General features: G+C 29.4%; 1 protein-coding gene across 1 annotated transcript in view; it reads left to right on the top strand.

Annotated features, from left to right (window-relative positions):
* The window catches only part of LOC145254794 (BDNF/NT-3 growth factors receptor-like), a 677,849-nt gene extending 668,210 nt beyond the window's left edge, over positions 1-9,639 (top strand). The window contains exon 10 of the mRNA XM_080113580.1: positions 8,731-9,639. The gene's annotated coding sequence lies outside the window, so the exon portion shown is untranslated. The remainder of the gene's footprint in view (positions 1-8,730) is intronic.
* The last annotated feature ends 651 nt before the right edge of the window (positions 9,640-10,290 follow it).

The following is a 10,290-nucleotide window of genomic DNA, read 5'->3' as shown; positions in this document are numbered from 1 at the left end:
AACAAACCCAGAATAAAGAAAATATAAAACGAAAGAGGAAACGGAAAATAATCTGGTTCTTACCTCCGTTTTCATTGAACACTAAAACTAGAGTAGGGCATTGTTTTCTTAGCCTTCTAGACAAACATTTTCCAAGAACACATAGACTACATAAACTTTTTAATAGAAACACGGTGAAAGTTAGTTACTCGACAGCTCCATCAATAAAGTCGATAATATCCAAAGAACCAAAAAAGATAGATAACGCAGGCTGCTCTTGCAGGACCAAAAATAGCTGTCCATTGGAGGGTAATTGTAAAGCTGAATCCCTTGTCTATGAGGCCACAGTAACGGAACAATCCACAAATATACCGGAAATATATATAGGTATGACAAAAGGCCAATTTAAACAAAGATATTATGCACATATGAGCTCCTTTAGAGCTAAAACAAGGATGAATACAGCATTAGCTACCCGCGTGTGGGAGCTTAAAGAAAAAAATACACCCTTTTCCATAAAATGGAGAAAAATAGAGCATAGACCAGCATACGTCCCGGAATTAAGTCAATGCTCACTCTGTAACGCGGAGAAATACTACATCCTCCGGTCCATTCATGACCCAAAAATAAAATGTTTAAATGTGAGGAGTGAAGCTTTGAAAAGTTGCATACATAGAAGGAAGGGGCTCCTAATAAATTGGATCAATGAAAAGAACAACACTTAGATGTTGTTTATATATATATATATAAGGAAAAAAATTGTAAATACATAAATAATTAGTCGGTAAACTTGGATTTTAATCGCAATTGTATTATAGATTTTTAATTAATGTCATATATATATATATATATATATATATATATATATATATAAATTATATTTTATAAATGTAATTTATAATCTATTTCGAATTTAAAACTATAGAAAAATATAATAATGTTAATAAACTAGGGAAATCACTTAGGATAGATAAATACTCACTTCCCCAAACCTTGAAAGATTTGGGTTTTTAAAAAATAATTTTTAAACGTATTTCGAAATTTTTAAACGTGATTCGATATAATTAAAAATATATTTTTTAAAACTTTAAACGTATTTTTGGAAATTTTTAAATGTTCGATATAATTAAACGAATTTTTAAGTTTTTAACCGATACCAATACAGATTTTTAAGTTTTTATACATAAGGAAAGAGATTTTAAAATTAAATGGGGTTCAAATTAAAATCGATTCATATAAAAAAAACATTTTTTCGAAATTAGATCTTAAATTTAAATAATTCAAAGTTGAAAATTAGGTATTACATTACCCGATATATATATTTATATATATATATATATATATATATATATATATATATATATATATATATATATAGATAGATATAGATAGCTAAAAAAAAAAAAAAAAAAAAAAAAGGGGGGGGGATTAAACAAAACGAGATTTGAACGTGGATTCGCGAGGTATATATACTTCACACTTCCGGTTATAAGATAGACGAATATTGGCTGAAGAGAGCTTGATAAGGATACCTTAAACGGGCCTTATTATCGGGCTTGAAACCGACGGTACCAATGACCTGTCTCAACTAACAACTTTCTGTACACAATATATATATATATATATATATATATATATATATATATATATATATATATATATATATATATATATATATATATATATATTAAAAGAGTTTGTTTGTTGTACAAAATTTACAAATAGTGGAAAAAAGAAAGAAGAGAGAATATAACCCAAAATGTGGGCAGGCTTATAAGGACGACTTTTTTTCAATTTTATTTCAAGGCCGATCGAACAGTCATTTGAAAACTCTCAAATCCGTCTCTATTGCATGCCTTAACCCCTCGCTCTTCAGGCAGAAACGGTTTGTGAACACCCTGGACCTTTTTGGCGAATTGTAGTGATATTTTAGATGTCTCCCCATTTCCTTGTTCCTTTTTTCTCCCCATATATTTATACACGGATTATCATTCCCCATTCGTGATAGTTTAATATATATATATTTTAAATAATATTCATTATATACAGTGATGATCATATTTATTGGCACGGTAAAATAAAAATTAAATTTTGTCTAATAAATTCTAAAAAAGGGATTAAATTAAAGAAAATAACAAAGTATATTATGTATTTTTAACTGGCCTTTCCGATGCAGCAATCGGATTTTAGAAAAAATAAATAACAAAGGAACAACAAACATAATTGCGAAAAAACCCTTGTTCAAAATTATTGACACGATTTATTTAATAATCAATTGTATAGCCTTTGGCCTTGATTACCTTCCTCAGTCGCTTTTCATAGTTTACAACCAAGTTGTTGGACTCTTCAGTAGTAATTTTAGCCCACTCTTCCTGACAATAATCCTCCAATTGAATAAGATTCTTAGGCTTCCTTTGCATTACCCTCAATTTTAATGTTCTCCATAAATTTTCAATTGGATTAAGGTCTGGGCTTTGTGATGGCCACTCCAAAACATTAATATGATTGTCCTCAAGCCATTTCTTAGTCAGTTTAGCCGAATGCTTTGGGTCATTATCTTGCATGAAGCACCAACGACGACCAAGTGAGAGCTCTTTAGCAGAGTCTTTCAGGTTTTCATCCAATATTTTAACATAATCTTCCTTTTTTATGCTACCTGTGACCTTAACAAGTCGCCCTGGTCCAGAGGCAGCAAAGGATCCCCAAAACATCAAACTCCCTCCACCGTGCTTCACTGTGGGTATGGTGTTCTTAGGCAGGAAAGCTTCGCCAGATTTTCTGTAAATATAAGACACTTTATTATGGCCAAATAACTCTATTTTCGTTTCGTCAGTCCATAGAACACGTTTCCGGAATGCAACATCTTTATCAATATGACGTTTTGCAAAGGCTAGCCTTGCTTTCAGGTGCATAGGCTTCAATAAGGGAGTCTTTCTTGGACGACATGCTTTTAAACCAGCTCTCTTCAAAACTCTACCAACTGTATGTCGAGATACATTCACTCCAGAGGTGCTCTGTTCATCAACAATCTCCCCAACAGAGATCCTTGGGTTTTGTTTTACTTGTCGAACAATTTTCCGTTCATCTCTTGGGGAAAGAATCCTTTTTCTCCCTCTACCCTCTAAACTCATAACGTGGCCTTGCGATTTGAACTTGTTTATTATGACTCTAACAGTGGATTTGGGAAGGTTTAGCTTCTTTGAAATCTTATCATAGCCCTCCCCATTGGTATGGCATGCTACAACAAGCTTCCTGACGTCTTCGCTGTGTTCCTTAGTTTTAACCATGGCGATTGAAAATTATAATTTAGTCACTTATAATAGTTTAAATAAATCGCTATCTAAAAATTATCTGAAAAAAATTATTCACTGAATTAGCGTTAAACAAGCATAATATGGCTATAAAAAAGTTCAGAAAGCACGTAAACCGGAAATTGATTGATATTATACTGATACTAAAAGAAAAACAAAGCCGTGCCAATAATTTTGAACAAGGGTTTTTCGCAATTATGTTTGTTGTTCCTTTGTTATTTATTTTTTCTAAAATCCGATTGCTGCATCGGAAAGGCCAGTTAAAAATACATAATATACTTTGTTATTTTCTTTAATTTAATCCCTTTTTTAGAATTTATTAGACAAAATTTAACTTTTATTTTACCGTGCCAATAAATATGATCATCACTGTATATATATATATATATATACGTTCATTCATTTTATTTTATCCTTTCCCCCACCTTTTCCTGTACATATAGTTTATTATAATTGTAAATTAATCCTTCCCATGTTCATTATTAATTTTTATTTCTTCCCCATATTTTCTTTTTTAAAAATAAGTTTGAAAATGCCATCGTTGGGGATGGCGAAAGACGTCTAGGGTTTAAAAGAATTCTTTTTTCCGCTATATATACATACATATATGTGTGTGTGTGTGTGTGTGTGTGTGTGTGTGTGTGTGTGTGTGTGTGTGTGTGTGTGTGTGTAATCCGTATTCCTGTCTGTTAGTTTGTTCGCATATATACGCATATACATGTATGTGCTATACCCACACCCACGACACGTATTTACAAAGCAAGTGTGCTCTCCATCTCTCTCTCTCTCTCTCTCTCTCTCTCTCTCTCTCTCTCTCTCTCTCTCTCTCTCTCTCTCTCTCTCTCTCAATATATTTAGTTAAGAGGGTCCGAGATCAGGCAGTCAGATCAGAGAGAGCAGCAGAGACGGATCAGTCAGGGTCGAGTCGTGAAGAAAGATATATTTAGGCATATTTTACGAGCGGGCATCGCTGCTGGGCAGCATGCTATTTAAACAATAAAAATAAGATATCTTTAAATTATAGTCATAAGATTAACTTTATCTTGCTGTAAAACCATTTTATTTTAATATTTCAAATGTTTGTCATCGTTTGGTCGATAATTAATAATAGCAAAACCTACGTTAGTTGAAATGTTCAACTAGTATATTCTGTTTTATTATGTTAAGTTCATGTAGAGCATTTTCGTTTTTATGAAATTTTACAGATCAGAAAATGTTTTAATATCAATTTTATTCTTTTATATTGAATTTAACTTTAAAATCGTTCTTCCCCACAAACAGCGAACAATTTTATATATATATACAGTAGAACCCCGGGATACGGCATTAAAATTAGATACAGAATAAGTAACAGAATACAGTACAGTATATAATACACATGTGTATAATCAAATAGTATTATAAATAACACCGTAAGGCAGAGCAAATACCGTAATCAGAGGCCGGAAAAACATCGTATTCCACATCGTAACCTGTGAAAAACGAATCCTAGGGCTACCGTATTGCAAGGTTCTACTACATACATACATATATATATATATATATATATATATATATATATATATATGTATATATATATATATATGTATATATATATATGTGTGTGTGTGTATATATATATATATATATATATATATATATATATATATATATATATATATATATATATATACTGTTCAAGGTTATGAGGGTTTTTGAAGCATGAAAGCGATTTTTTTTTTTATATATTTAATATTTTATTTCTATATTTCAAGGGGTCCTCCGCTCTTGATCACAAAAAAAGTAAAATAAAATTTTTGGTTTGGGTTAATATTTTTTGCGTGTCGTGTTATTATTAACAGGAAAGAATTTAGCAGTAAATTTTTTTTCTTCACTGGTGATATGTTTTTATGTCCAGGAGATAAAGCTTGGCACGGAAAATATTCAAAAGAAAACGCATTACGTCGACTTTATTAATAATTTTAGACAAATGTTTGTTTATTTTACAAAAGATTTGCGTTGTAAAATTTTACTGCTAAATTCTTTCCTGTTAATAATAACACGACACGCAAAAAATATTCTGAAGAAAACATGACGTTGAAACTATAAGTTCTTTTTCCACAGTTAACACTCCCAGCTATTCTTGACCATTTGATCGCTGCCATTTGTAGTCATACCCGATTAATATACAGGAACATATTAAACATGTAACGCCTTCTTGGACAGTTTTAATTATTGCCGTGACAGCCTCAAATGTGATTTGTACAAAAACATGAATTAATTGATATTCAAGCCCAACGAGTTGTGCTTGGCATAGAAACGCGAATTATTGGCGTAAGCTGTTTAAAGTTTATATATATATATATATATATATATATATATATATATATATATATATATATATTAGACATTAAGAGGAGATTATAGATAGATATATATAAATACCTGTTCACATACACTTTTTCATGATAAAGCTAGAACCCAGAATTAGATAGAGTCGAGCAATTGCATCGACAACGGACAACGCCAGTCCCAAAGTGGGTTTCGATGTACTGCATCTCATCAGTGACGTGCTCCGACATAGGCGCGAGCCCAGGTCGTCGTACATATGAAGTGTGCAATACTGACGACCTAACCGTATGGGCCACGGAGCAATCTATTGGCTATGCCTCGATTTTAATTTTTATATTTTATCTACCTCTACATTCTACTATGTGACTAGTCACGCGTCCTATACAACTAAGATAGTTACTGCTGGTATGCAGGCGGTAGATATCACATCTACAAACATTAACTGAAATCAGCCGACTCCCCAGACACGATATTCGGAACAACCAATTTGTTGAGGGACATCACGTCTCTACGATGGATGAACCGCTTTTTCTACATATATTAGATATTAAGAGAAGATTATAGATAGATATAAATACCCGTTCACATACACTTTTTTCATGATAAAGCTAGAACCCAGAATTAGATGGAATCGAGCAATTGCATCAACGGACAACGATCGCCCTTCGAGGCCCGTGGCGCAGTGTATAGAGACGTTGAATCTCTACGGTTCCAGGTGAGCATTGTCTGAAGATAGCGGTTTCAATCCTACCCAAGGCCGGTCAGAGGATTAGTTGGCCAAACTAGATGAGACAACAACAACTATGGAAGGCAGTAATTACTGAGGATACAGTTAAGAGACTCGACATTCCTATCCCGTTGCGGCTAATCATCTGAAGAAGGCCAGAGGATGAGTTGGCCGAAAGGTGGTGAAACAACAACTATGAAGATGAGGATAACATTCCGCAAAAAAGAATGAATACACAAATTGTGAAGCCTCATTTAAAAAGGTTTCAAAAAATAATCAAATAATGAATAAATTAATGAAAGTTTGCTTTTCCAAGAACTATGCAGATTCGTTCACCTTTACAAACTCGCTTGCATATCCATGACTGAAGAAGTTAGTTTAATATGTTTTTAATAGAAAAAGTAGATTTTTAATATCAATGGCAAAAATGTGCGACAAAAACTCAAATTCATATATGTACTAGCAGGCCGCCCGGCATTACCCGGTCGTAAAGTACGCTTAAATATGATATTTAAATTAATGCAGATTTCGTATTTATTATTATATTATATTATATTATATTATATTATATTGGACCCAATATATAATAATGGTTTCCAAAGTTAAAAAAAAAAAAAAAAATGGCTCATGTGCCACCACCGAAAATCGAAACCAAAACGTTTAGCTTACAATTTACTTTTGTCTTTGACGTTAATAACTGTACTATGAAGGCTAAAAATTAAAAGATGAACAAATAGTATTACGTTACGCATTCATATTCGTAATGCCGTTGCACTTTTGCATCGATTTTCCAAATATAAAGTTTCGCATGGGTTCGAATACCCTATGTATGAAGTTTCATTCCAGTAGACCAAAAACCTGACAGAGGAGTTTGGTAGGCAAAATTCTTAAAACAAATATATATTCGCACATACAAATATATATAGAAAGAGGTGTGGGTGTACTATAGCCTTTTTACGCAAATATTACGCAAGTATAAATCATGTAGGATATCTGCATGAATATAATTACATGTAATTGTTAACTAAATATAATCATCCGATAAAAAAACGAAAAAAACTATTATGGAATTAATTAAAATGAATGTTTAAAAGAATATGAAAGTTAGCTAGATCTTTTGCATATAAATGGAATTCAATATATAACAGTTGTTTTTTTTTCTTTTTAAATAAATAGAAAAAAGGGGTTTTAATATGAATATCAATAAACATAAAAACAAATTTATAGGAGTATATATATATATATATATATATATATATATATATATATATATATATACATATATATATATATAAGATTTTAAAATAAAACAAAAATAATCAAGTATTTTTTATATCCGTTTACTAAGATGTATTTTTAATAAAGAGATTATAGTGCTTTAGATCCGTTAAAAATGTTAAGGAATCCATTTATAGTTTATGTTAATATAGAATTAATTTGATAAAGGAAAGCTCAAATATATTATGTTAAGGGATGGAATTACTATTTTAATGTATTTTAATAAAATAAATAATAATTCAATTCTTCCCGTTTCCATGGTGTGTAAGTGAATATTTCTTTCAAATATGTAATATTTGAATTAGTTCACAACATAGTTTAATGTCAAGGGTGTGAGTTCATATAGAAACGTTGTTTTGATTTGAATAATGTAACGCGAGAATAACGTCAAAGAATGAGAGTTCAATATAGAAACGTTATTTTAATTTGAATAAAATAAAATACGCATCAAGTGCGCTTGGAAGCCAAATCACAACGTAATATCAGGAAAATAAACAATTTTACTTGTTTGAAATTTATCACAAATATATTTCAGAGGTATACTCCATCTTCAATGTGTTGTTTTGTTTCTTTTTTCTTTTTCTTCTTCCTTGCCATGTTGTATAGTTAGAGAAAGAAAAGTCTGTTTGTAAAGAGACGCGCGTTGTATCTCAGCGGTTGTATTTTAAAATGTTTGAACTGTGTTTATTTTCCTGATATTACGTTCAATGCAATGTAGTTAATCTTCGTTTAAAATGTTAGATTATTCATAATTAAAATTTTAGGGTATTTTAATTAAAAATAATAATTGAATATTATTAATGGAAATATTAATGGGGTGTATTTATTTGGAGTCCGGTTAAAATGTTGAAGAATTCAACCCGCATACACATTTTAATGTATTTTAATAAAACATAATTATATAATGTGTGGCCATTTTAATGGAATGCATTTTAATGTCCATTTTAATTTTTAACTAAATTCTATGATGTCGTATCCGTCTATTTTATTGATATCTTTTTAAATGAAATTTTTAATGTTTGTTGAATAGAATTCGATCTTCATATTTTCATTTGTTTTGTTTTGTTTTGTTAATTTAAAATATCTTTTTTACTTCTTTTTTAGAATCTCTCCTGGAATTAATCTAAAACTGGAACTAATTTTTAAATAAACAAAAAAAAACGGTTGGGACACCCAGAACTCTACATAAAAATACTCAAATTGAAGATAACAGCAACAAAATCGACAACATGATGATGATGATGATGATGATGATGATGATGATGATGATGATGATGATGATGATGATGAGGACTAAAACAAATGCAAAATTACTATTGTGTTATTATTATTATCAATAATTATAATAATAATAATAATTATTATTATTATTATTATTATTATTATTATTATTATTATTATTATTATTATTATTATGAAACGCAATCTTTTTTGTAAGCTAAGTAAATAATGATTTTTTAATGAAAATAACTTAGCAATGCATAGATATTTTCCCACATACTTATGTATTCTTTATTTATATATATATATTTCTGTGTGTATGTGTGTGTACGTGTGTGTGTGTGTGCGTGTTTATGTTTACAATATTACATAAAACCATCAGTAGGCTAATACTGCGTTTCTTTTATTAAAAGAAAATGTGTCAAAATAATGAAAATCACTTAATAAGTATTCTTTCTGAGTTACATATATATATATATATATATATATATATATATATATGTATGTATGTATGTATGTATATAATGTACGTGCGCGTGTGTTTGTATTTAGAGATTTGATGAAACCATCAGCAGGCTAATATTTGTTCGTTTCTTTTATTAAAAGAAATTTTGTCAAAATAAAAGAAGAGAGTTATTTCTGATACATTTTATACAAGCAACGAACTTTGAGTAAGATAATACAAAATGAGTGGTAATAAGGTTGCGAAAAATGAATGAAGATATTAATTTGATTACAAATGCAAAGCTTTCTGATTGAACTATATAATTCTGATTGAACTATATAATTCTGATTGAACTATATAATTCTGATTGAACTATATGATTCTGATTAAATTATATAATTCTGATTGAAATATATAATTCTGATGAAACTATATGATTCTAATTGAACTATATGATTCTGATTAAATTATATAATTCTGATTGAAATATATAATTCTGATGAAACTATATGATTCTAATTGAACTATATGATTCTGATTAAAATATATAATTCTGATTGAATTATATAATTCTGATTGAACTATATGATTCTGATTGAAATATATAATTCTGATTGAACTATATAATTCTGATTAAACTATATGATTCTGATTGAACTATATGATTCTGATTGAACTATATGATTCTGATTAAATTATATAATTCTGATTGAATTATATAATTCTGATTGAACTATATGATTCTGATTGAACTATATGATTCTGATTAAATTATATAATTCTGATTGAATTATATAATTCTGATTAAACTATATGATTCTGATTGAACTATATGATTCTGATTAAAATATATAATTCTGATTGAATTATATAATTCTGATTGAACTATATGATTCTGATTGAACTATATGATTCTGATTGAACTATATAATTCTGATTGAACTATATAATTCTGATTGAACTATATGATTCTGATTAAACTATATGATTCTGATTAA

Source organism: Euprymna scolopes, chromosome 30 (assembly GCF_053919585.1).
Source record: "Euprymna scolopes isolate OS-2025 chromosome 30, ASM5391958v1, whole genome shotgun sequence".
Lineage (NCBI taxonomy): Eukaryota > Metazoa > Mollusca > Cephalopoda > Sepiida > Sepiolidae > Euprymna > Euprymna scolopes.
Note: the sequence above shows the minus strand (reverse complement) of the source record. Positions and strands in the feature narration are given on the sequence as shown.